Below are 25,729 nucleotides of genomic sequence, written 5' to 3'. Positions count from 1 at the left end.
CACTTGAAAAGAATGTATATTCTGTTTTTTGGGGATGTAATGTCCTGAAAATATCAATTAAGTGTAACAGTTCTATTGTGTCATTTAGGATCTCTGTTGTTTTATTGTTTTTTTTTTTTTTTTTTTTTTTTTTTTTTTGTCTAGAGGGTCCGTTCATTGATATGAGTGGAGTGTTAAAAACTCTCCCACTATTATTGTATTCCCATTAATATTTCCTTTAATGCCTGTTATATTTGTTGTATATATTTGGTCTGTTCCTATATTAGGGGCATATGTATTAACAAGTGTACTGTCCTCTTCTTGAATTGATCCTTTTATCAATAAATAGTACCCTTCTTTGTCTTTATTTATGGGCTTTATTTTAAAGTCTATTTTGCCTGAGTATGGAGACTCCTGCTTTCCTGTCATTTCCATTCACATGAAATATGTTTTCCATCCCCTTACTTTCAATTTATATGTGTCCTTTGCCATAAGGTGAGTATCTTGTGGGCAGCATATTGTGGGCTCTTGTTTTTTTTTATCCGGTCTGACAGTTTGTGTCTTTTGATTAGAGCATTCAGTCCATTGACATTTAAGGTAATTATTGATAAATGTGTATTCATTGCCATTTTAAGCCTTGTTTTCCAGTTGATTACATGTTTCTCCTTTATTCCTTTCTTTTTTTTTTTTTGGTTGGATGATTTCCTTTTATTTTATGCCTGTGTCCTCTTCTTTTTAGTTTTTGTGAATGTACTGTTTGGTTTTGATTTGTGATTGCCCTGTTTTTCAAGTATGTTAACTTCTTCCTATATCTGCTTGGTTTAGCCTGATAGTCATATAGGCTCAAACACATTATAAAAACAAAGAGCCTTGAGTCTCTTATTTTCCTTCCTCACATTTTATGATTTTGATGTCCTTTTTTACATCTTAATGTTTATCTTTTTCCTGTTCCTTACATTTATCATCACTTTTGCAAATAGTTTTTAAAATTTTCATTTTAGATCTGTATACTGGCTTAAGTGATTACTTTCCAGTTGTGATTTCCTCCATCCTATATCTTCTTATTTTTTTCCTATTTAGAGGAGACCTTTCAGTATTTCTTTTAGAATGGGTTTAGTATTACTGTGTTATTTTAGTTTTTGTTTGTTGGAGAAATTATTTCCCCTTTTATTTTATGTAAAAATCTTGTAGGTAGAGTATTCTCTACAAATTTTTCTCTTTTAGAACTTCGAATATATCTTACCACTCTCTGTGGCCTGTAGTGTTTCTATAGAGAAAACAGCTGATAGCCTCATGAGGGTTCCCTTATAATTAACTCTTTTTCTCTTGCTGCCCTTAGAATCTTCATCTTTAAGTTTTGTTATTTTTATTATAATATGTCTCGGTGTAGGTCTGTTTGGGGCCCTCTGTGCTTCCTGTATCTTGATATTTGTTCCATCTAGGTTTGGAAAGTTTTCAACCATAGATTCTTCAAATATATTTTCAATACCCTTTTCTTTGTCTTCTCCTTCTGTAATCCCTATTATGCATAGATTGGCTCACTTCATATTATTCCATAGATCTCTTATATTGCTTTCATGTTTTTTCATTTGGTTTTCCGTCTGCTGTCCTGATTGGGTGATTTCCACTATTCTACCGTTCAAGTCACTTATTTGTTCCTCTGCATTATTCTTTCTGCTCTTCAAAGCCTTTAACTCAGCTTGCATCTCTGCAAATGAATTTTCTATTTTTTTCTTGGCTCCTCCTTATAGTTTTTAGTTTCTTTCTAAAATAATCTGCATTACTGTTCATATCTGTTCTTAATTCCATCAGTATTTTCACTATCTCCGTTTTGAACTATGTCTGTTAGACTGCAAAGGTCTGTTTGATTTTTGGCTATTTCTGGAGAATTCTCCTATTCTTTTAACTGGGAATGGTTCCTGAGATTCTTTAATAGCTTGTGAGGGCTTACTGTTTTGTTTTGTTTTTTTTTTTTTTTTTTTGGCATGAGGGCTATTTTTGTTGTGGTTGTTACTGTCTCTTTCCTCAGTGTGTGCAGGCTGTTATTCCCCTTGATAGGGGGTGTGCTTGTGTATGGCCTGCGTGCTTCCACAGAGATGGAGGCAATGGGCAGGGTCTGTAGTCAGTGCCTGGTTGTTGGGACCTTGACAGTGGTGAAAACCCACAGGGAGGTGGCACAACTGCTCCTGGTTGCAGGGTCCTGGGCAGGGGCATTGACCCTCAGGGAGGTATAGGTGGCACCCAGAGCATTTGGCAGCATCAACAGCAGGGTGTGTGCATTCCCAGGGGAGTGAGGGCGATGGGTGTTGCTCAGTGGCAGTGTCCTCTTGTTGCAACCCGAGGCCTGAGGTGACTGGGTCTACAAGTGGTGCCTGTCCACAGACCCCTAGTCTGGAGTCTGCGATGGCTGTGGCACTTTGCCCCCACTGCCTGGAGCCCATGCAAAAGGTGCCCCTCCACCTTAGAGCTGGTGTGTGCGTGAGAGAGGTATTCCTATGGCAGTCTGCCCCTCCTCCTCCTGCCCTGCCCCATAATGGCATCTTGCTTCTCCTGAGGGCCCAGCCCTCCTCCCACACTCCTTCGGCTATGTGCCTTTAGCACACCGCTCCCTAACCCCTAAGGCTGCCTGCACACAGCCAACCGTAATCCTCTCCCTGGAGCTGACCTTTAAAGCCCAAGTCTAAGCACCCAGCCCCCTCCCAAGTGTCTCAGGTTGTGGTGTCCAGGGGAGGTGGTACCAATGGTCTGTATGGCTCTCTCTCTGCTCTGCCCTCCTCAGTCCAGCTGCTGCACTTTTCTCCAAGGCTTTAAGGTTTCCCCTCCATCCTGGTTGATCTTCCTGTCACTTAGGTGGCCTCCCAGGGTGTGGGTTCCTTTCCTCTTTCACAGCTTCCTCTCAGGAGTGCTGTTCCATCCCAATTCCGTTTCTTCCCCATCTTTTCTCTCTCTGTTTTTTCCCCTTTTGTTCTACCCAGTTATGTTGGGGGGAGGTTCTTGCCCTTTTTGGAGGTCTAAGGTCTTCTACCAACATTCAATAGGTGTTTTGTGCCAATTGTTCTACATGTAGATTTTGTGTGTGTGTGTGTGTTTGTGGGAGAAAGTGAACAGCACATCTCACTTCTCCACCATTTTGATCCCACTCCTGGGGATATTTTCTTGTATTCTTCATTTTCTTCATAACTTTCTCCCCTCCTCTTTCTTCATTCTGTCTTTTAAGGAACTTCTATTACTTGTGTGTTGGATTCCCAGCCTGGCAGCCTAATCTTCTTAAATATTCTCTCATTTTTATCACTTTTTCATTTTGTTTTATTTCTTAGCAGATTTAAAAATTTTCCCAACCATTTTGTTAGGTTTATTTCTGTTCCTGTATGCCATTTCCAAGATGCGTGTATATGTATGTATGTATGTGTGCATTTGTGTGTGGGTATGTGTGTGAGTGTATATGTGTGAACTGTGTGTGTGTGTGCTTGTGTGTACATGCACATATACAAGGCAGTGCATTAGGGTTTGCCAACCCATGGTAATGTGATATGAGCTGCTGCTGTCAGGCCCAGCTTTTAGCAGAGAAGAAAAAATGAATCTCTTTTTAAGTTACAAGCTGGATTTATCATTGGTCCTGGTAAAATAATTCTCCTTTCCAAATATACAGTTGCTTATGTTTACAAAGTGTTGCTTTTGTTCTCAGAGCTCTCTCAATTCTTTTTCTCTTGCACAATTCTCCTTTCCTTCTCACAATTCCCTGTTTCTCCTATAATCCCCTATCTTTTCCACAATTCTCCATTCTCTCTCACAATTCTCTGTTCTCTCATAATATTCTGCTCTCTTTCACAGTTCCCCAGTTTCTCCCGTAATTCCCTCCCCTGCATTGTGTTTTCTCCACAGTTCCCTGTGTCTCCCACATTTATTAATCCTTTCCCAAAGTTCTCCATGCCTCCTGCAAGTCTCTGTCTCATTCATAATTCTCTTCTTTCCCATAGTTCTCTGCTGCTCCCATAATTCCCTGTTTTTCCCACATTATTTTGTGATAGGCTGTTGTTTTGCTTTTTTTAAAAATTGAGATATAGTTGATATATCTTATATTAATTTCAGGTGTACAAACAATGATGTGATATATGTGTTCATTGGGAAATGATCACCACCAGGAGTCTAGTTAATATCCATCACCACAGTTAGTGACACAATTTTTTCTTGTGATGAGAACTTTTAAGATCTACTCTTAGCAACTTTTCAATATAAAATACAGTGTTGTTAACTATAGTTGCCATACTGTATATTATAACCTGAGGACTTGTTTATTTTGTAATTCGAAGTTTGTATCTTTTGACCACCTTTACCTATTTCACCCCACCCCCAATCTCCAGTCTCTGGCACCACCAATCTATTCTCTATATCTGTGGGTTCATTTTTTTTTTAAAAAGAGTCTACTTATAAGTGAGATGACGAGGTATTTGTCTTTCTCTATCTGACTTTTTTCACTCAGCGTAGTGCCCTCGAGGTCCTTCCATGTTGTCACAAATAGCAAATTTCTTTCTTTTTATGGCTGAAAAATATACATTTTCTTTATCCATTCATCCATTAATAGGCATTTTTTTGGTCGTTTTAGGGCCACACCCATGTCATATGGAGGTTCCCAGGCTAGGGGTCCAACTGGAGCTGTAGCCACTGGCCTATGCCAGAGCCACAGCAATGCAGGATCTGAGCTACATCTGCAACCTACACCACAGCTCACAGCAGCACTGGATCCTTAACCCACTGAGCAAGTCCAGGGATTAAACCCACGTCCTCATGGATGCTAGTCGTGTTCGCTAACCACTGAGCCATGACAGGAACTCCCACTGATAGGCATTTAGTTTGCTTCCATGTCTTGACTATTGTAAATAACGCTTTAATGAATTTGGGGGTATACATATGTTTTTAAGTTAATGTTTTTATTTCCTTTAGATAAATATCCAGAAGTAGAATTTCTGGATCATATTATAGTTCTATTTTTAATTTTTGAAGAACCTTCATGCTATTTTCTGTGTGGCTGTATCACTTTTCATTTCCACCAATGCAACACAAGAATTTTCTCCTCTAGGAAGTTCCTGTTGTGGCACAGCAGAAATGAATCTGACTAGCATCCATGCGAATTTGGGTTTGATCTCTGGCCTTGTTTGGTGGATTAAGGATCTGGCATTGCCATGAACTGTGATCATAGATGCAGCTTGGATCCTGTGTTGCTGTGGCTGTGGCTATGGTTGGCAGCTGTAGTTCTAATTCGACCCCTAGCCTGGGAACTTCAATATGCTGAGGGTGTAGCCCTAGAAAGCAAAAAAAAAAAAGAGAGAGAGAGACAGTTTACTTTTCTCCACATCTTCATCCTTATTTCTTCTTATTTTGGTAGTAATCATTCTAACAAGTGTGAAATGCTATTTCATATGGGCTTATTTCAACTTCCTTGATGATTAATGCTGTTGAGTACCTTTTAATGTATCTGCTTATGTCTTTGGAAAAATTTCTGTTCAGTTTATCTTCCCATTTTTCAGGTTTTTTTTTTTTTTGCTATTGAATTGTATGAGTTCTTTATATATTTTGGATATTAATGCCTTATCAGATATATGATTTATAAATATTTTCTCCCATTTGGTAGGCTGCATTTTCTTTATTTTCTTTCTTTTTTAGGGCCACACGTGTGGCATATAGAAGTTCCCAGGCTAGGGGTCGAATTGGAACTACAGCTGCCAGCCTATGCCACAGCCATGCATTTTAATTTGGATGAGTTTTCTTTGATGTGCAAAAGCTTTTTAGTTTGATGTAGCCCCATTTATTTTCACTTTTGTTGCCAAATCCAAAAAATCTTTTCCAAAAGCAATGTCAAAGAGTTTACTGCCTTGTAAACTTGTAGTTTTCTAGTAGGAGTTTTATCATTTCAGGTTTTATGTTAAAGTCTTTAATTCATTTTAAATTAATATTTTCATGTGGTGTAAGAGAGTGGCTTAGTTTCATTCTTTTGCATGTGCGTATGGAGTTTCCCAACACTATTTATTGAAGAAACTGTCCTTTCCCTGTTGTATATTCTTGGTTCCCTTGTTTTAAATTATTTGACCATATATGCCTGAATTTATTTCTTGACTCTATTTGTTTCATTCTTCTGTGTGTCTGTTTTTAATGCCAATAGCATACTGTTTTGATTACTGTAGCTTTGCAAAATAGTTTGAAATCAGAAAGTATAGTGCCTCTGGCTTTGTTCTTTTTGTTTGTTCTATTTCTGTGAGAAAAAATTGCCATTGGAATTTTGATAGGGATTACATTGAATCTGTAAGTTGCTTTGAATATATGGTCATTTTAACAATATTAATCCTTCCAACCCCTGAGCATAGAATATCCTTCCATTTTTTGTGTGTTTTCCTCACTTTCTTTAATCGATATCTTATTGTTTTCAGTGTACAGGTCTTTCAACCTCCTGGTGAATTTACTCCTAGGCATTTGTTTCTTTATGGTGCATTTGTAAATGAGATTGTTTTCTTAATCGCTCTTACTCTTAGTTCATTGTTAGTGGAGATGCAAGTGATACCCACAATTCCCTGTCTCACACACAAGGCTGTCCTCTTCCACAATTCTTCAACTCTCCCATATTCCCTGTTCTATCCCACAATTTCCCCATCTCCCACACTCTGTTTTTATCCACAATTCTGTATTTTCTCCCACAGATCTGCCTTCCCTCCCATAATTACCTATGACTTCCACAATTCCATGTCTTCCACAATTATCTGCTCTTTGCCACAATTCTATTTTCTCTTTCCCAATTATCTGTCATTCCCGCAGTTTTCCATCTCCCAAAGTTCTTTGGCTTTCCCACAATTCTCCATTATTTCTCACAATTTTGTGTCACTCCCACAATTCCACATATCTCCCACAAGTCTCTGTTCTTTCCTGCAATTCTCTATCTCACTCACAATTCTGTTGTATCTCAGAATACTCCTTGTCTCCCATAATTATTTATGCTTTCCCAAAAATTCTTGCCGCTCCCGTGATTCCAGTGTTTCCCACAATTCATTTTGTCTTCTCTCCCACAATTCCCCATGTCTCCCACAATTCCCCATGTCTCACATAGTTCCCTTTGTCTTCCACAATTCTCTCTTCTCTTCCACAATTCTTTTTTTTTTTTGCCTTTTTTTTTAATATTAATGTTGCACCTGCAGCATATGGAAATTCCCAGGCTAGGGGCTGAATTGGAGCTGCATCTGCCAGTTTGCACCATAGCCAGATCTGAGCTGCATCTGTGGCTCAGCTCCACACCACAGCTCACAGCAGTGCTGGATCCTTAACCTATTGAGGGAGGCCAGGGATTGAACCTGCATCCTCATGGATACTAGTCAGGTTTGTTACTACTGAGCCATGATAGGAGCTCCTCTTTCCCACAATTCTTTGTCATGCCTATAATTCCACATGTCTCCTACAATTCTCTATTGTCTCCTGTAATTCCTTGCCATTCCTACTATTCTCCAGGTTTCCCACAATTCCCCATGTCTCCCATGATTTTCTGTTCTTTCCCACAATTCCATGTGTCCCATAGTTCCACATGTCTCCTACAATTCTCTGTTCTATCCCACAGTTCTCCATCACTCCCACAATTCCCTTTGTCTCTCATTCTATTTTCTGCCCACAATTCCATGTCACTCCCCCAATTCCCCTGTCTTCCACAATTCTCTGTTCTTTCCCACAATTCCCGGTCACTCCCACAATTCCTTTTGTCTCTCGTAATTCTCTTTTTCCCCAAAGTTCCATAGAACCCACAGTTATCTGCTCTTTCCCACAGTTCTATTTTCTCTTCCATAGTTATCTGTTACTCCCACAAATCTTCATCTTTCCCAAAGTTCTTACCTTTCCCACAATTCTCCACTATTTCTCACAATTCCATGTCATTCCCACAATTCCATATTCTCCCATAAGTCTCTGTATTTTCCCAAATTCTGTGTCACTCCCACAGTTCTCTGTTTTCTTCCGCAATTCTCCATGTCTCTCACAATTGCACATCTCCCATAATTATATTTTTCCCCACAATGCCCTGTCTCTCCCAGAATTCCCCATGTTTCCCACAGTTCTCCATTCTTTCCCACAATTCCCTGTTACTGCCACAGTTCTCTCCCAGTCCTTGTTGTATTGCCAAATTCTCTCATCTACCATTGTTTTTTTCACACCATTCTCTATTTTCTCCCACAATTCTTCCTTCTCTCCATGATTCCCTGACTTCCACAATTCCATATGTCTTCCACAATTATCTGCTCTTTCCACAGTAATATTTTCTCATCCAAAATTATCTGTCACTCATAATTTTCCATATCTTCCCAAATTCTTTGTCTTTCCCACAATTCTCCATTATTTGCCACAATTCTGTGTCACTCCCACAATTCCGTATGTCTCCCACAATTCAATTTTGTCTTCTCTCCCACAATTCTTCATGTTTCCCACAATTCAGAATACTTAGCACAATTCACTGTCATTCCCACAATTCCCCATGTCTCCCACAGTTCCCTCTGTCTCCCACAATTCTCTGATCTTTCCCACAAATTGTGATAAATATGGTAATATGGAAGAGAACAACAACTATGGGGAAAATGGAGAATTGTGCAGAAGAACAGAGTATTGTGGGTGACATGGGGAATTGAGGGAAAAAACAAGGACTTATGCGAGATGAGGGGAATTATGGGAAAGAACAGAGACAAGGAAGACAAAGAGAACTGTAGGAGACATGTGGAATTGTGGGACTGACATGGAATTGTGGTGCAGAAGACAGAATTGTGGTAGACGTGGAAATATCAGAGTGATGGAGAAGTGTGATATAGAACAGAGAATTATTGTATTTATCACAATTGTTTTTTCTCTCATAATGTTCTATTCTTTCCCATAATTAATTATTCTCTCTCACAGTTGTCTACTTTTTTCTTCTCACAATTTTCTTGTCCCTATAATGTCCCAGTGCCTCCCACATTTCCTGTCACTTTCATAATTCTTAGTCTCTCCTACAAATTTGTTCTATCCCAGAATTTCTCTAGTCTCCCACAGTTCTCAGGTTTTCCCCATAATTTCACAAGTCTCCCATAATCCTCTATTCTCTACCACAATTCCCTGTCATTCTCACAGTTCCATATGTCTCCCGTGATTCTCTGTTTTCCCACAATTCTCCATTCTTCTCCAGAATTCCCTTTCTCCCACCAATCTGTTTTTTCCCCCAATTCTCTGCTCTCCCCCCAAGTCTCAGTGTCTCCCACAATTCTCTGTTTGATGCCAGAATTCTCTTTTCTCTCACAGTTTTCACCTGTTTCCCATGATTCCTTTTGTCCTCCATAATTTCTGTTTCTCTCTTGATTCTTTGTCTTGTCCACAATTCTGTGTTCTTTCCCCAAATTCTCTCTTCCTTTTAGCAGTTCACCTGTTCTCCCACAATTTATTCTCTTTCCCCAAATCCCATTAACTTTCACAGTCCCTTTCTACTATAATGCTCTCTCCTCTTCACAGTTCTTTGTTCTCACAATTATCTTTTTTCTGCCATTCCCACAATTCCTTTATCTCTCACAATTTTCTGTTCTCTCCCACAGTTCTCAATCACTCCCAAAATTCCATGAGTCTGCACAATTCTCTATTTCTCCCACAATTCTGTTCTCTCTAACTGTTCCCCTTGTTTCTCTCAATTCTGTTTCTGTCACAATTCTCTTGTGTATAATTCTTTCTTCCCTCATAATCCTCTCTTACCTCCCACAACTTTTTGTTCTTGCAGACAATTGTCTATTTTTCCTTCTCACAGTTCTTTTTTTCTCTGACAATATCACAGTGCCTCCTCAAGTTTCTCTATGTCTCCTGCAATTCCTTTTCTCTACCACAGTTCCCTTTTTCATGCATCATTCTCTGTTCTTTAGTTTCTCCCACGATTTTCTGTTTTTTCAACCTTTCCTATTCTATCCTGTTTCCTCTTCTGTTTGGTTTTTCCCAGAGTTTCCTTTTTCTTTCACAAGCCTCTGCTTTTCCCCAACAGTTCTCTACCTCTCCCACAATTCTCTGCTCTTTACCCAAACTCCTCTTGTCTCTCACAGTTCTTCAACTCACTCACAGTTTTCTGTTCTTTCTAATAATTTCCTATTTCTCTTCCAATTCTTTTTCTCCCCAAGTCCCCATTTTCTCTCACAAATTTCCATTCTCACAATACTCCATTGTCTTTCACAGAATTCTTTTTTTTTTTTTTTTTTTTTTTGTCTTTTTGCTATTTCTTGGGCCGCTCCCGCGGCATATGGAGGTTCCCAGGCTAGGGGTCGAATCGGAGCTGTAGCCACCGGCCTACGCCAGAGCCACAGCAACGCGGGATCTGAGCCACATCTGAAACCTACACCACAGCCCACGGCAATGCCAGAGCGTTAACCCACTGAGCAAGGGCAGGGACTGAACCCGCAACCTCATGGTTCCTAGTCGGATTCGTTAACCACTGCGCCACCACGGGAACTCCTTTTTTTTTTTTTTTTTTGTCATTTGGAGGCTTTTAAAAAGAGGAATTATTGACCTGACAACAGGGAGAAATTACTTTTCTTAACTTTGCTCTTCACCACTCTCCAATTATGCCTGGGACCTTCACTTGGCTCCTGGCCATCACTGCCCATGACCTTTACTGTCTTTGCTATGGCCTGAATGCGTGAAAGCAATTTTCTAAGACACAGCCAGCTGGTGTCCTTATAGCTCGGAGTTCCACAGGATCCTCACAGATTCACCAGGACTCCCCACATCTGTACTCAGAGATCTATGCCATGTCTATATCAGGTCTAGATCATGTCTATATCAAGGGCCAGGGCTGCTTCTCACTTTGAAATAAATACCGCTTTTCTTCAAGGAATTTGTTGCCAGTAAAATTAGATTACTAGCAGGTAGCATTCTATTTAATATTTTCAATACCATTGTAATAACGTCAGAGGATATATTATTGCTAACAAGTAAGTTTTAAGTTTGTATATCTGTGTGCATGTGTTTTATTTATTTATCATTTATGATGAGACTAAGGTCTCAGTCTAAACCTCTAAAAATGAATTAGTTTTAATTCACTGATTATAGATAACTACCTTTTATTGTAGGTCACTCCCAACTTATCTGAACCCTAGTTGCGTGTCTCCAGATTTACACAGGGCATCACTGACAAAGTTTAATTTATAGCCTAACTTATTTAAGACTGAACTCTCCTTGATACCTGCCAAGTGGGGCTGGAAGGGCACCGACAGGTCTGCCATGGAACCAGTTCAGAAAACTGCAGGTTGTCCTCGTTGAATGCTGACAGGGAGATGCAACAGCCTATTCTTCTGTTTGGGAATCCATCATGCATGAGGTTTAATTAGAGGCAGAGCCTTGCTTCTCTGTACAGTGGTGATTCTCAACTAGGGGTGGGGGTGGGATTTTGTTACCCCCAGCCCATCCAGGAGGCATTTGGCAATGTCTGGATATATTTTGGTTGTCACATTGGAGGCTGCAATTGTTACTGGCATCTAGTGGATCAAGGACAGGGTTGCTGCTCAACATCCTGTATAATGTACAAGGAATTATCCAGCCCAAATGTCAGTAGTGCCAAGGTTGAAGAACCCTGTTCTAGGCAAACCAAAGGCCATAAACTCACTGTGCTTGATCCCTGGCAGCTAGAGCATGGGCTTCTACCTCCTTAGCTTGGGCACTATGTAATATACACACATGTGTTCTTGTACATGTATGTGCACGTATGTGTGTATGCTAAGGAACTACATTGGGAAAATTTAACTTAATTCTTCTTATTTCCATCCCAGTCATTCTGAAGCTGAAGTGGGACAGGGAGAAGCTAGTGTTTAGCAGTAAACCGTTGTTGTTATTATTGCAATTATTATGTTATTGTGATTGAGTTATTAGGTCAGTCATTGCCACAAGGGGGCCATTATGGGTGAGCAGATTTAACATGGTGGACTGTAAACAATGGGAATACCACTAGTAACGAGGGGTAAAGTGCAGGAAACACCAGAATAATCTTGCCTAGAGGAGTGGGAGACTTCATCCTTTCTTCCCTATGGAAATAATTGGTAATTATTTGGTTTGCTAAAAATTACCATAGTGAAAGAGAAAGGGAGCAATAATAGGGTTATGTTAATTAAGTCTCCAGCAGGTATTGGATTTGCCTTTTACTTCCTAGAGTATGAACTATAGCCAAGGACTTTCCAACATGATTTTTCTTTTGTTTTTTGTTTTTTGTTGTTGTTGTTTTTAATCTTTTTGCTATTTCTTGGGCCGCTCCCTCGGCATATGGAGGTTCCCAGGCTAGGTGTCTAATCGGAGCTGCAGCCACCGGCCTGCCCCAGAGCGACAGCAACGCGGGATCCGAGCCGCATCTGCAGCCTACACCACAGCTCACGGCAACGCCGGATCGTTAACCCACTGAGCAAGGGCAGGGATCGAACCCGTAACCTCATGGTTCCTAGTCGGGTTCGTTAACCACTGCGCCACGACAGGAACTCCTGATTTTTCTTTTGAAGGGGAACAGCATTGGTAGACTCTGTCTGAAATTACCATCTTACTGAATAAAGACAGAGAGTTCCCATTGTGGCTCAGCAGGCTAAGAACCCAACATAGTGTTTGTGAGGGTGGGGGTTCAATCCCTGGACTCGCTCCATGGGTTAAGGATCCAGCGTTGCTATGAGCTGCAGTGTAGGTTGTATATGAGGCTTGGATCTGGCATTGCTGTGGCTGTGGTGTAGGACCTTCCATATGCCCCAAGCCCAGGAATTTCCATATGCCCCAAGAGGGGCAATTAAAGGGGGGAAAAGAAGAAAAAACTACAATGAAACAATGAAGCAGGTAAGAAGAAACAGCGTAAAAGAAGGGCTGCTAATAGACTTTTTTACTTCACGCTGTTATTATGTGCATGAACACACCACATTAATTGAAGCATTGGGGCCATCTGGCAAATCAGTCAGTCTCTTCTTATACTTATTTTTCAGTATTTTTCTGGATACTTTTGCTTGTTTATATTTCTGAGTGAAATTTGGAGTTGGCCAGTCAAGCGTTTTTTGTTTTTGTTTTTGTGAAATCTGGGTGGTAATTTTACTGGGATTATGTTATATTATATATTAATTTAGGAAAACTAGAGCTCTTTGAAGAAATATTCATTCATTCATCTTATGCATGAATATGCAGTGCTCTCCCAAATATTCAAGTCTTCTTTTTGTGTCTGTCAGTACAATTTTATTTTATTTTTTGTCTTTTTAGGGCTGTACCCATAGCATTTGGAGGTTCCCAGGCTAGGGGCCAAATCGAAATTACAGCCACCAGCCTACCCCACAGACACAGCAGTGAGGGATCTGAGCCACATCTGCGACCTGCACCACAGCTCACGGCGATGCTGGATCCTTAACCCACTGAGCAGGGCCAGGGATGGAACCTGCGTCCTCATGGATACTAGTCAGGTTTGTTAACCACTGAGCCACGACGGGAACTCCCTTCAGTACAATTTTATTTTTTTTATCACTACGATTTTAAAGTGTTTCTTAGACTCATATTAAAGTGTTGAGTTTATTCTTTGGTATTTAAATTTTGATTTTGTGGAGTTCCCGTCGTGGTGCAGTGGTTAATGAATCCGACTAGGAACCATGAGGTTGCGGGTTCGGTCCCTGCCCTTGCTCAGTGGGTTAACGATCCGGCGTTGCCGTGAGCTGTGGTGTAGGTCACAGACGTGGCTCGGATCCCGCGTTGCTGTGGCTCTGGTGTAGGCCGGTGGCTGCAGCTCCGATTTGACCCCTAGCCTGGGAACCTCCATATGCCGCGGGAGCGGCCCAAGAAATAGCAAAAAAAAAAAAAAAAAGAAAATAAATAAATAAATAAATAAATAAATTTTGATTGTGCAATGTAAGTGAAATCTTACACTTTAAAAAAAATCTTCACACTTATTATTGGTGTATTTACGAAAGCTGTTTACTACAGTTACCTTAGCTTCTGCAATGCTTTAAATTCACTTATTGTCTTTAGTTTTATTTCTTGTTTCTTTATCTTGGATTTTCCAGGGATTCGTTCATATAATCTCAGCTAAGAATAATTTTACTTCCTCATTTCTAACTCTCATGCCTATAATTTCTTTTTTTCTGTGAATTGCGTGGGTTAGGACTTTCTAGCAAAATGTTAACTGTTAGCAGTAGTTGTGGACATTCCTAATTTTTGTGGGAATGTTATCTAATGTTATTTATCCATTAAGCACTGGGTTACCTTTCGGATTTAGTTTTCTTTTTTATCATGTTCATGAAATATCCGTCTCTCTGTTTTAGTCTGAGTTTTAACAACATCAGCAAATACTTTGGTGAATGGACTTCCATAGAAGATGATAGATGAGCTGATTTTCCCATCTGGGTCAATGTGAACTGAGAAACACCATATAACTAAGGGAAACTTGATTTTTCCAAGGACCTGAAGATTCAAATGAATTGGTTCTTGAGCTCCAGAGGGTAGGGAGGCCAGGCCTAGTTGGCCAAGGCTTATGCTTTGCTTAAAAGTGAATCTATCAAATAAACAGTGTACAAAGTGTGGTGAGTTGATGATAAAACATTCTCTAGTCTTAAAGTTGTATGTGTGTGTCTGTGTATCTGTACAGTTGCTTTTGATTTTCTAGTTTATTTTTCTTTTGGCCACGTCCACAGCATGCAGAAGTTCCTGGGCCAGGGACTGAACCCAAGCCACAGCAGTGATAATGCTGGAGCCTTAACCCACTGAGCCACCAGGGAACTCCTGTTTTTCTGGTTTAGACTAAGGCTTCTCACACACTTCCCTCAGGGATCCTGTTAAAATGCAGATTCGGATTCCCTAAGTGTGGATGCTGCGCAAGGGTCTGCATTTGCATTTCTCACAAGCACCCAGGGGATGCCAGTACTTCTGGTCCAAGGAGCACACTTTGACGGCAAGCCTTTTGAGTACCCTACCTGTTGGCCACAGAAAGGACAGAGGTTGAAAATAAGCATTTAGAAACTTTTGTAGCAGGTTAAGAGAGTAATTTTATATCTCGTGAATCTGATGGTAGAGAAATTTGGCTTACATTTTCTGTTTGCTTTTCATTTCACGAGTAATTTGTTTTTGTTTTTTAACAAAAATATCAGTTGGCAATTGATTAGAAATTAAAAAAAAAAAAAACCCACCCAGTTCTTCACGACAGATAATTCAAGAAGCACTACTTTAAAGTACCTCATAGTTGCGGAATGTTGATTATCTCTCTTCTCTTATGTGGGAGCAGAAGCCTTTGTCTGTAAAGTGTTCAGTTACCCCAATTAATTCAGCATTCTAAGATATTTAGTGAGGAGAAGAGATGGGTATGACTGTTCCGCACTTTGTAATATAATTACCCTCTAGCTTTATTTCCATAATTTCAATAACAATTAACAATGGTAATAATATACTTGATATAGTTTTTTCACATTCCATTATAATTTTTCACAGGGGCCTCATAGTTCATTGCACTGCCTGTGTGTGTGTGTGTGTGTGTGTGTGTGTGTGTGTGTGTGTCTTTCTAGGACCGCACCCGTGACATATGGAAGTTCCTAGGCTAGGAGTCAAACTGGAGCTACAGTTGCCAGCCTGCACCACAGCCACAGCAACACCCGAGCCGCATCTGTGACCTACACCACAGCTCATGGCAACACCAGACCCTTAACCCCCTGAGCGAGGCCAGGGATTGAACCTTTGTCCTCATGGATCCTAGTCGGGTTCGTCCCCGCTGAGTCACAACAGGAACTCCTATTCCACTGCTTTTTAGTGTGGTAGTTCTGAGCCCCCGAGATGACAAAGAATTGTTTTGCACTGATGCAGCTTGAGGCTCACCAACAAGGGCTCCCTGTCCGAATAATATTTATCTTCAGGTGAGTCTGCTATGGTGCCGGCAATTCTAACCACGGAGAGGTGACTGCTAGAATGAAAATGTGCTAGTACTCCTTGTGAAGCATCCTAAAAATATATTTTCTCATATCAAGTGAACTAGAAACAATTGATTGCATATTACACTAGCGGTTAAATGCTTAGAAGAAATCCCATTTCTGGGAACTTCCTTTGATTTTGTGTTGGATATTCATATATGCTTTGTGAACACTTGATAAGTTAGATGAGAATTGTATGGTGGAAAACGGTTAAAATTGAGAATGTTCTTTTTAATTTAAAGATTTCTTGAAAATTGTGTGTGTGTGTGTGTGTGTGTGTGTGTGTGTGTGTGTGTCTATTATTTTATTTTAACAGGGAACAGCTCATTCTGGCCCCCAACCTACCATGGGAAAACACTGGTAAACCATCACTTTAAACTATTAACTCCAATAGAGTCCATTTCTTTAACGTCACATCACTAAGCAAAACAAACTTCACAAAACAAACTTCAAAAGTGCGCTTAGGACATTCGTTAAGGACAAGTGAATATTTATTTAATTGGCGGGTCATTTTTATTAAAGAGATATCGTGTCCTCGTCAAAGAATGACTTTCTGTATTTTTTTCATTGTTCTCTCTTCTCTCTCACTCTCTCCCCTCCTCTGTTACTTCTCCTTCCTCCCATCCTTCTCTCCTCGCTATTCCCCCTTCCCTTGCTTTTGACAAAGTATTGAGCACCTACTATGTGCGAGATATTGTGCTAGACACGAAACAGAGAAGGTCTATTTGGACACTACTCCTGAGGCCCCCAGAGCACCAGGCTTTAGGATACGTGAGCAAAAGAGAGCTGATGACATTTATCCTCCAAAAGTGAGGGAGGAAGGAGAATATTCTGGCCGGAAAGGAGTCAAGATCTGAGTAAAGGAAGCTGAGGGATAGGCACTTCCACTCCGGATTTAGGAGTGGCAGGAATGCTTGGTGTGGAGAAGGCCAGCCCTGGGTTAGTGTTATTTAAAGGACCGTTAAGTCTGGCCTCTAATTTGGAAGGGGTGTGGGGGTGGGGGATAGCAGGTGGTGAACCAAAAGCATTTACTGTCATCTGAAAAATAAGCTGAAGCAATAACTCCATGGTGGGTGGGGAGGCAAGAACCTTCTCTTTTTTGAGCTGAAAATAAGCCTCCTCAGCCTGGACCTGCTTTCTTACATTCTACTTCCTCCTTTCCTAGAAAATGAGGTGAAATACTTTATAGCAGCCACCAAAAAGCACGGACTATATCTAACACGTGTCTGTGAGCTTATTATGCTATAAAAGCGTTCCTTGGCTATTTCCTATGTACACCTGTTCTCTCCCTCAGAATCGTTTGTGTTTTTGGCATCCCACCTAGCCTACATTTTGCTTCTCAGAGAAAACATTGAGTGGCTGAGGCTGAATGAGTTCTTATCTCTACCCCATGCAATCAAGACCAACTAGGTCTCTAGGCCGTCTTGATGCTACCTGCTGAGAGACTTTTCTGGATTTCGTGATTTGCTCCTGGCTATTTCCACTTTCTCTGAGAATGAGGCCTCAGAACAGACATCATACCGAAAAGCATCTTAAAAGCCCCCTTTGCTTTGAGAACCATGAAAGCAGGTACCGTATCTTTTATCCATCTTTTCTTCTTGGTACCTCACACAATGTCAGCCACAGACCTAATGTGGAGAGGCATGGATGGAGATCATTAGGAAGGAGAAATGAAGCCCACGGCACCCTCTCAAGTGGTTGCAAAACTATTCTTGCAGTGAAGAAACACTTTGTTTTTTTTCTCGTTGGTTTTTCCCAGAGCATCTACCTAAACCTGTCTAAAGGGATGGTTGGGAGGATGGCCTGGCGGGGGGTGGTGAACGGATCCCGGGAAGGGATGATAGCTGAGTGGACGGGTTGTGGATGAATGAAATGTTGTCTATCAGTTCCTTCTGACCATTGAGACAATTCAGCATCTTTATCTGATGACTTAGGGCAACTCTATCACCTATTTCTGAGTTTCATCCAGTTAAAGCTTGAACTCACCAGAACTTTTATTCATTTGATTCTGCCGCCTTGTGGATTAATCTGCTGCAGGTTTTGACAACCAAACAGTGCTATTTCTACTTTTTTGGGTGCGTTCGATGTTGGCTTTTGCAAAGTTATGGAAAATTTTGTATATAACATATATATGGTTTATAAACCTTCATATTTTTCATATTTATATATATTTCCTATACATGTAACTTTGCATATAACATTATATATATGTACATATATAGAGTTTATAAACCTTCATATTTTTTGGCCTTAAATGTTTTTCTTACCTCCTCGGATAAGGTTACAAAAATTTTTATGGTGGAAAAGTTTACAAAAGGCTAACATGACTTTAAAAATGACAGTTAATGACAGTGGTTTAATTGAGCCATGAAAATGGAGACCCAGCTCTAGAGCCTTTAAATTAAAAAAACTCATGGTAATCCCTTTGTATTGGACTCTACAGCTCTGATAAGGATTTTTTGCAAAGGGCACCCCAATTACATGATTCTTGTCAATTGCATGAATCTACGACCTCGTGAACCAGCAGCTGTGAACTTGACATTACCACACACCCCCACACAAACATTTCCTAATCTTCAGTGTGAGAATTAAAAAAAAAAAAAATTTTTTTTTAAACAGCTTTGGAGGCAAGAATCAGAACCGAAGTCCTTTTGAGTAAGAAAATGCCTAACAAAAAGACTTCAGAAATTGCCACTGGGGGGCGATGGAAGTTCAGAAACCGCCCTGCTAAGTCCCTGAGGCAACCGAGCACTTCAGCTGGTTTATTTATTCAAAGCTGGAATTTGGACTAGCAAACCACCAAGCTCAGGGAAATTCCTGGATAAGGAACACAGTCCTGGGAAAAACCTACCAGAGATGGAATTAGCACCTTGGCGGACTGCCTTTCACACAAAGAGCTTTCCTTCCTAAAGAGCGACTTCAGTTCCCATCAGTCTGAAAGGGAGGACGCCAAGTTAAACTGCATCGAAATGAGACAACAAAGGAGGCTGCCTGTTTAGCATTACCTGCAAACACGTGCAAGCGCGCAGTTCAAACGACACCGAGGCATCTCACAGCCACTCGGAACTGAGTTTTGGCTGGAGTGGGTGGGCCTCAGTCAGGAACTTTCCCGGGGGAGGGAGGAGGGAGGTTGTAGAGTTTATCACAGGAAATTCTGAGTCATAGCTAATGCTGTAGGTGACAGTTAAAGAATCCAGTAAGGCAGAAGTTAGGCAGGTTTAGAAAGGTATCTTCTGGAAAACAAAGGAGGAAAAAAAAAATGGCTTCCCGCAAAGGATAATTTTGCAGCCATTTGGTTATGACTCTGCAACTCTGGGTTTTTTAATTTTTCATTTTTCACTTTTTTTGCTTTTGAGGACCGCACCCGCAGCATATGGAGGTTCCCAGGCTAGGGGTCAAATGGGAGCTGTAGCCGCTGGCCTGCACCACAGCCACAGCAATGCAGGATCCAAGCCACATCTGTGACCTACACCACAGCTCACAGCAATGCCAGATCCTTAACCCACTGAGCAAGGCCAGGGATCCAACCCGAAACCTCATGGATCCCAGTTGGATTCATTTCCACTGTACCACAACGGAAACTCCCGAAGCTCTGGGTTTTATTTCTCCTTCCTGATTCCCTCTGTGGTGCTAGGGACCACTGGTAGGATTGGGGTCCAACCCTGGCATCACATTTTGGCCAGCCCACTCCGTCAAGCATTATCAATGGTGGGGGTTCAGCCACTAATCCTACTTGGTTTTTTCTTTCCTGAGATTAATTCCATCAGTGTCATCAGCGCAAGGATTTTTGTCCTGATACCCCTGCAAGAAGGGCAAAAGAGCAGGGAGAAATGGAACTGAAGAAATCAAGTCCAGAATGCAGTTTTTGTCCCTAAGAGATGGCATAACTATATCCAAGACGTTGTGTTGCATCTCACGTCCCATAGGTTCTCCATTTCTAAAGCCCTTGAACCTGGCAGAGACATGGCCTGGGGGCTCTAAGGTTGCAGCCAGGGTGAGGACTGGCTCAGTGCCCTGTGAGGACATTAATAATGAGGACGTTTTGGGTTTTGAGTGAGAAGCCCAACTTGAATTAGTTAAGCAGCCAAAAGGAATTTATTGCTTCAAATCCCTAGGAAGTCCAGGAGTGGGTGAAGCTCAGGAAGGGCTGGATCTGGGGGCTCTGCCTCCCTTTCTCAGCCTGGTGTCCGTGTGACAACCTCTGTCACCACTTCTTTTTTTTTTTTTTTGGCCATGCCCATGGCCTGTAGAAGTTCTGGGGCCAAGGATCGAACCTGTACCATAGCAGCAACTGGAATCATAGCAGTGACACCGTGGGATCCTTAACCCACTGAGCCACCAGGGAACTCCTCTCCCAACTCCTTGAACATCCTGGGTCATCAGCTCCTATTGAGTCACATACTTTCTTTGGGATCATTTACTAAGTCTAGGAGTAGAAGAGGGTAATGTGATTTGTGCGGGCCTGGACTGTTGCATTTGATGGCACACCTTGGACCACATGAAATGGAAGAGATACTGGACGGAAGACTAAAGCAGCCGGAATCTACGTGCAGATAATGGTCAGGAAGAGCACTAAGCCCCAAGCCTTACGAGATCTGTTAGCCAGCACAAATTAATCCCAATTGTAGTGTTGCTTCCTTAAATTCTACCATAGGCCTAATGAAAAGGCTCTGGATCCTCGAGTAAATAATTTGGGGGAATGTCTCTACTGACTCAAAGAGGATCTAAGAACTGTTTTCTATTGACAAATGCCTCTATAAAAGGGAACCCGAGTTGTAATCAATACAGTAAGGAAAGCACCATGAGTTCAATATGGGATGCTGAAAAGGGAACAGTCTGTCTAATAACGAAAAGGAGCAACAATTGCATTTGGGACCAACAGTCCCAAAATTATCCCTGGAAACCCCTTAAGGTTTCTGTAATTATTTGCAAGGCTCCCTTAATGCAAGTGATCTGCTTGCCATGTAAATCCTAATCATATGAAACACATGCAAAACATAAACGAACCGAAGTAACAGGTCAAGAAACCCAGCGCCTAAAATAGCCCCCAGCACATGCTGATAAGGTGTGAATGGAGACTGGGGGGCCTGGGGACCTGAGGGCCTGAGTGACAACGGTCTGCAAGGCTGAGAGGGTTGTCGGGTTGTCGGAAACCCTAGTGCTGAGGCCTCCACACACAGTTCCAAGGTCTCAGGGAAGAGCCCTAGGCCCTGTGGTGGGGTGGCTTGTTCCCATGTTCAAGTTCTACCCTCAGTTTTCTCCCTGCAGGGCTGTGAATAGCGAAGTCCCCTCTGCTCTTAGAGCCTCCACTGCCTCATCGGGGACATGAAAACAATACCAACCTATGGGGTCCTCTTGTGGGTAGAGTATACCAGTCTAACCCAGGAGCTGGCACACTTTTTATAAAGGGCAGGGGAGTAACTCTTCCGGACTGTGTGAGCCATAGTCTCTGCCTAGAAAGTACTCGACTCTGCTCTCCCGGCCAAAAGCAGCAGCGGGCAGTCCACGTGATGAATGGGTGTGGCCGAGCACCAGTGCAAGGTTTGTGACAAAATAAAGGTGGCCTTTGAAATGGGCCCACGGGCCACAGTTAGCTGACCTCTAGTCTCATTGTTGGTTCCTCCCGGTTCTCTGTGTGTTAGCTGCTCCTTGTCCTTGTCTTCACTCTTCTGTCCCCGCCCCTGCAGGGAACCTTCTTTTAGGGACTGAATTGTATGCGAAACCCCCCCCCCCATTCATAGGTTCATGCTCTAGCCTCAGGTGTGACTGCGTTCGTTCCTTGGGAGAGGAGTCTTTAAGGAGGTAATTAAACTGAAGTGAGGATGTAGAGAGGGGCGCAGTTATAAGAAGAGGAAGAAACGCCAGCGCTTTCTCTCCCGACCAGGTCAGCCCCCAGCTAGGTGTGCTGTCTGCAAGCCAGGAAGAGCGCTTTCACCAGAAACCAACACTGATGGCCCCCTTGATCGGGGACTTTCAGCTTCCAGAACTGTGAGAAGATACATTTCTGTTGCTTAAGCCCCCTTATCTGTTTTATATATATATATATTTGCTTTTTTATGGCCGCACCCACGGCATATGGAGGTTCCCAGGCTAGGGGTCGAATCGGAGCTGTAGCCGCTGGCCTACACCACAGCTACAGTAACACAGAATCCAAGCCGCATCTGCGACCTACACCACAGCTCACGGCAGGGCCAGATCCGTAACCCACTGAGTGAGGCCAGGGATCACACCCGCAACCTCGAGGTTCCCAGGCGGATTCGTTTCCGCTGCGCCACAATGGGAACTCCTGTCTGTGCTATTTTGTAATGGCAGCCCCAGTAGAACAATATAATGACCCACAAATAAGCTATGAATGCCGTTGTCGCCTTACATTTCTTCTCTGCTTCTCCTTCCTTCTCTCCCTTCTTTGCTTCCTTTCCTTTAAAAATCTTTTTAGGAGTTCCCGTTGTGGTGCAGCAGAAACGAACCCGGCTGGGAACCATGAGGTTGCGGGTTCGATCCCTGGCCTCGCTCAGTGGGTTAAGGATCCCGCGTTGCCATGAGCTGTGGTGTAGGTCGAAAACGAGGCTCGGATCCCGCGCTGCCATGGCTGTGGTGTAGGCCAGCGGCTGCAGCTCCGATTGGACCCCTAGCCTGGGAACCTCCATGTGCCACGGGTACGGCTCTAGAAAGACAATAAAAATAAAAACCTTTTTACATCACTCAAGTGGAAGTCAAAACATCTGCCCTGCTTATCTGACAAGGTTTTTGTGGAGCTTCAGTTAACTAGAACACACGAGGTACAGATAGGGTTCAGGCCAATCCTGAAGCATTTCCGTTGCAGCTCTGTCACCTCTATTTGCCAATCCGGACTCCCATGGTGAGGCCTCCCTGCCCCACCTCCCCCGCTTCCAGCAAGGTGACTGGGTCGGTGGAGTGTTTCCTTGCTTGTGTGTGTTTACTTTTTGAGAGGGGTGTTGCAGGGAGGCGAGAACACGCTGGAAAAGGACGCCAGCTCACCGTGCTTTTCCTCCGCTCTCTGATGCTTCCTCGCTAGCAGGGTGCGCGCCCGCGCAGGTGGACGGGCTCAGACCAGAGAACAGTTGCCAGAAGAAAATAATTACAGACTCTGAACGGCGTCACAGAGAAGACCAGCAGGGTCATATGGGACAGAAGTTACAGGCCTGGGACTGGCCATAGACGAAATAAAGTCTCTGTGGCTTTTCATCTGCCCTGCTATCTTTTCTTCCCTCACCCCTCATCTCCAGGGCTTTCAAGTTCCTAGTTTCTCTGGAAAATGTCCAGTCAAGATGCCGCTGTTTCCTTTGGTCTCTTCCAAACTATACGGTTCACAGTAACAGTAATAATGATTGTAAATGGTGTACCTCTGACCTGGGCACTACCGTGCTAGGCCTTTTTTATAATAAACGTTTAGAATTAGAGTAATCGGAGATTTGCAGAAAAATTGCCAAGGCACACAGAGAGTTCCCATATGCTCCACACTCAGTTTGCCGCATTAGTCATGTCTTACATGTGTATGGTCCATTTGTCACAAGCAGTAAACCGATTTTTTTTTCTTTTTCCTTTTTTTCGGCTGTGTCTGCGGCACGGGGGAGTTCCTGGGCCAGGGATAGACTCCCGAACCTGTGCCACAGCAATGACAACGCCTAATTCTTAACTGCTAGGCCACCAGGGAACTCCCAAAGCAATTTTTTTTTGTCTTTTGTCTTGTTAGGGCTGCCCCCGAGGCATATAGAGGTTCCCAGGCTAGAGGTCTAATCTGATCGGAGCTGTTGCTGCCGGCCTACACCACAGCCACAGCAACACCAGATACGAGCTGTATCTGCCATCTATACCACAGCTCGCAGCAATGCCGGATCCTTAACCCACTGAGCAAGGCCAGGGATCGAACCTGCAACCTCATGGTTTCGAGTCGGATTTGTTAACCACTGCACCACGACGGGAACTCCTCCAAAGCAATTTTGATACATGAATATTGGCTAGCATTCATCCTTGATTTGAATTGTTAGTTTTTACCTAATGTCCTTTTTTAAAATTCCAGGATCCCTTCCAGGATCGTCCTGTCTCCTTGGGCTTCTCTTGGCTGTGGCAGTTCCTCCGGCTTTCCCTATTTTTGGTGACCTTGACCGTTCGGAGGGGTACTGGTCAGGTATGTTGTAGAACATCCCTCAACTGGAATCGGATGCAGTGCGTTATTTTTAGTCTCATGGCTGAGCGTCAGTGGTGGTATAAAGTATTCATTTCATCATTACAGGTGAAAATGGTGTGGCACAGAGAGGTCAGGGAACTTTCCCAAAGTCACACAGCTAGCAGCTGACAGAGGGGACAATCACACTCAAGGTTGACATGACTTCGGACAGGAACTGCCTCCCCAGTTCCTATCTGCTGAATTCTTGACATAGAAACAGTTCCCTTCAGTTACCAGGGTGACCCTTTGGTAGTTGTTCTGACATATGGTTTTAAACAATTAACTGGTGTGTTTAATTGGGTTAGACCCTTTCCCCAATCAGTTACTTGCTGAACTATTTGTTTCACTTGAGTGGCTGCTTTCTTAGGGCAGCTGATTAATCCAGAAACAGCATCACTAAGTATTCAACCTGTGTTTCTAGGCGTGGTTCTCAAACTGCGCTCCGACCTGGAGTGCCCGGTTGTCACTTGGGCTGCTCATTAAGCATACCCTTCCCCTTTGAATTGAGGAATGATGGGAGCTCTTTAAAAGATGCTCCCGGGTCCTTATGAAGTCATTATTTATCAGTTGGGATTAATGATTCTCTAGTACCCTGGGGCGGTGGTTCTAAACTTTGGCAGTTCCATAGACTCACGGGGGTGGGGAGTTTAAAAATCCTAATGCCCAGGTTCACCCCAGACCAATTTCATCAGAATCTCTGGGACTGGAACTCAGGCACTAGTAATTTTATGATCAGAGAACCGTGGATGTAAAGCAGTGATGTCCAGTAGAAATAATACACGAGGCGTTATTTTCTGGTAGTCATTTTAAAAAGTAAGAGAAGCGCATGCACGTTACGAATATATTACATTTAACTCAGCCATCTGAAATGTAATTTAAACCTATCATCATTACAAAGATTATGACATATGTTGCGTACTTTTTTTCATGCTAACACTTTGAAGTCTGCTGTGTATTTTATACTTAGAGCACTTTCTCAATTCAGATACTAAATTTTCATTGGAAATACTTGATCTGTCTTTAGAAGCAAGCATCTGAGTTGTTCCGGCATATTTAAAATTCTTTCACTAACTGACTCAAGTAAAATGTACACTTTAATAATTAAAAAATTCCCTTTCTCAGTCTCACTAATCACATGTCAATTGAGTAGACATGTGGCTTGTAGTTTTTTTTTTTCTTGGCTTGTAGTTTTGATAGTGGATAGCATGGATCTAGGCAGTGCTTCTCAAAGTTGAATTTTGATGTCCACATCGCCGGGCCATCTGGTTAACATCCAGGTGCTGATTCAGGAGGTGTGGGGTGGAGCCTGAGTTTTGGGATTTCTAACAAGCTCCCCGGTGATGCCGATGGTGTGGCTCCAGGGCCCACACTTTGAGCAGCAAGGGACTAGCAGAATCTTGAATGAGGGCTGCCTCCACTGATTTCGCCACTTGCTTAGTGGTATTCTCTGGTTTCGAAGGCTACGAAATGCATTTGTGTGAATGTATATAAAACAGACAGGTATGCACACATAGACACATGGCCACGTATCTGGAGTGTACCTCTGTGTAGACATAGAATGTCCGATCATGTCTAGACACATGAGTAAGCTCTACAAATAAATCACTTCAGTACTACCTGTAGTGTTTACCATCTTCACTTA

At 42.4% G+C, this 25,729-nt stretch overlaps 1 protein-coding gene across 4 annotated transcripts in view; it reads left to right on the top strand.

Annotated features, from left to right (window-relative positions):
* The window catches only part of MID1 (midline 1), a 668,331-nt gene that overhangs the window by 29,924 nt on the left and 612,678 nt on the right, over window positions 1-25,729 (top strand). For all 4 annotated transcript variants that reach the window (XM_085007319.1, XM_021080487.2, XM_085007321.1 and 1 more), the window contains one exon: window positions 23,941-24,048. The gene's annotated coding sequence lies outside the window, so the exon portion shown is untranslated. The remainder of the gene's footprint in view (window positions 1-23,940; window positions 24,049-25,729) is intronic.

The sequence above is a fragment of the Sus scrofa genome, chromosome X (genome assembly GCF_054392235.1).
Source record: "Sus scrofa isolate SSC_HxYL_T2T_F1_AM1 chromosome X, Sscrofa_HxYL_maternal_Yorkshire_Landrace_v2.0, whole genome shotgun sequence".
NCBI lineage: Eukaryota > Metazoa > Chordata > Mammalia > Artiodactyla > Suidae > Sus > Sus scrofa.
The sequence above is the reverse complement of the archived record's forward strand: the minus strand, read 5'-3'. Positions and strand labels throughout refer to the sequence as shown.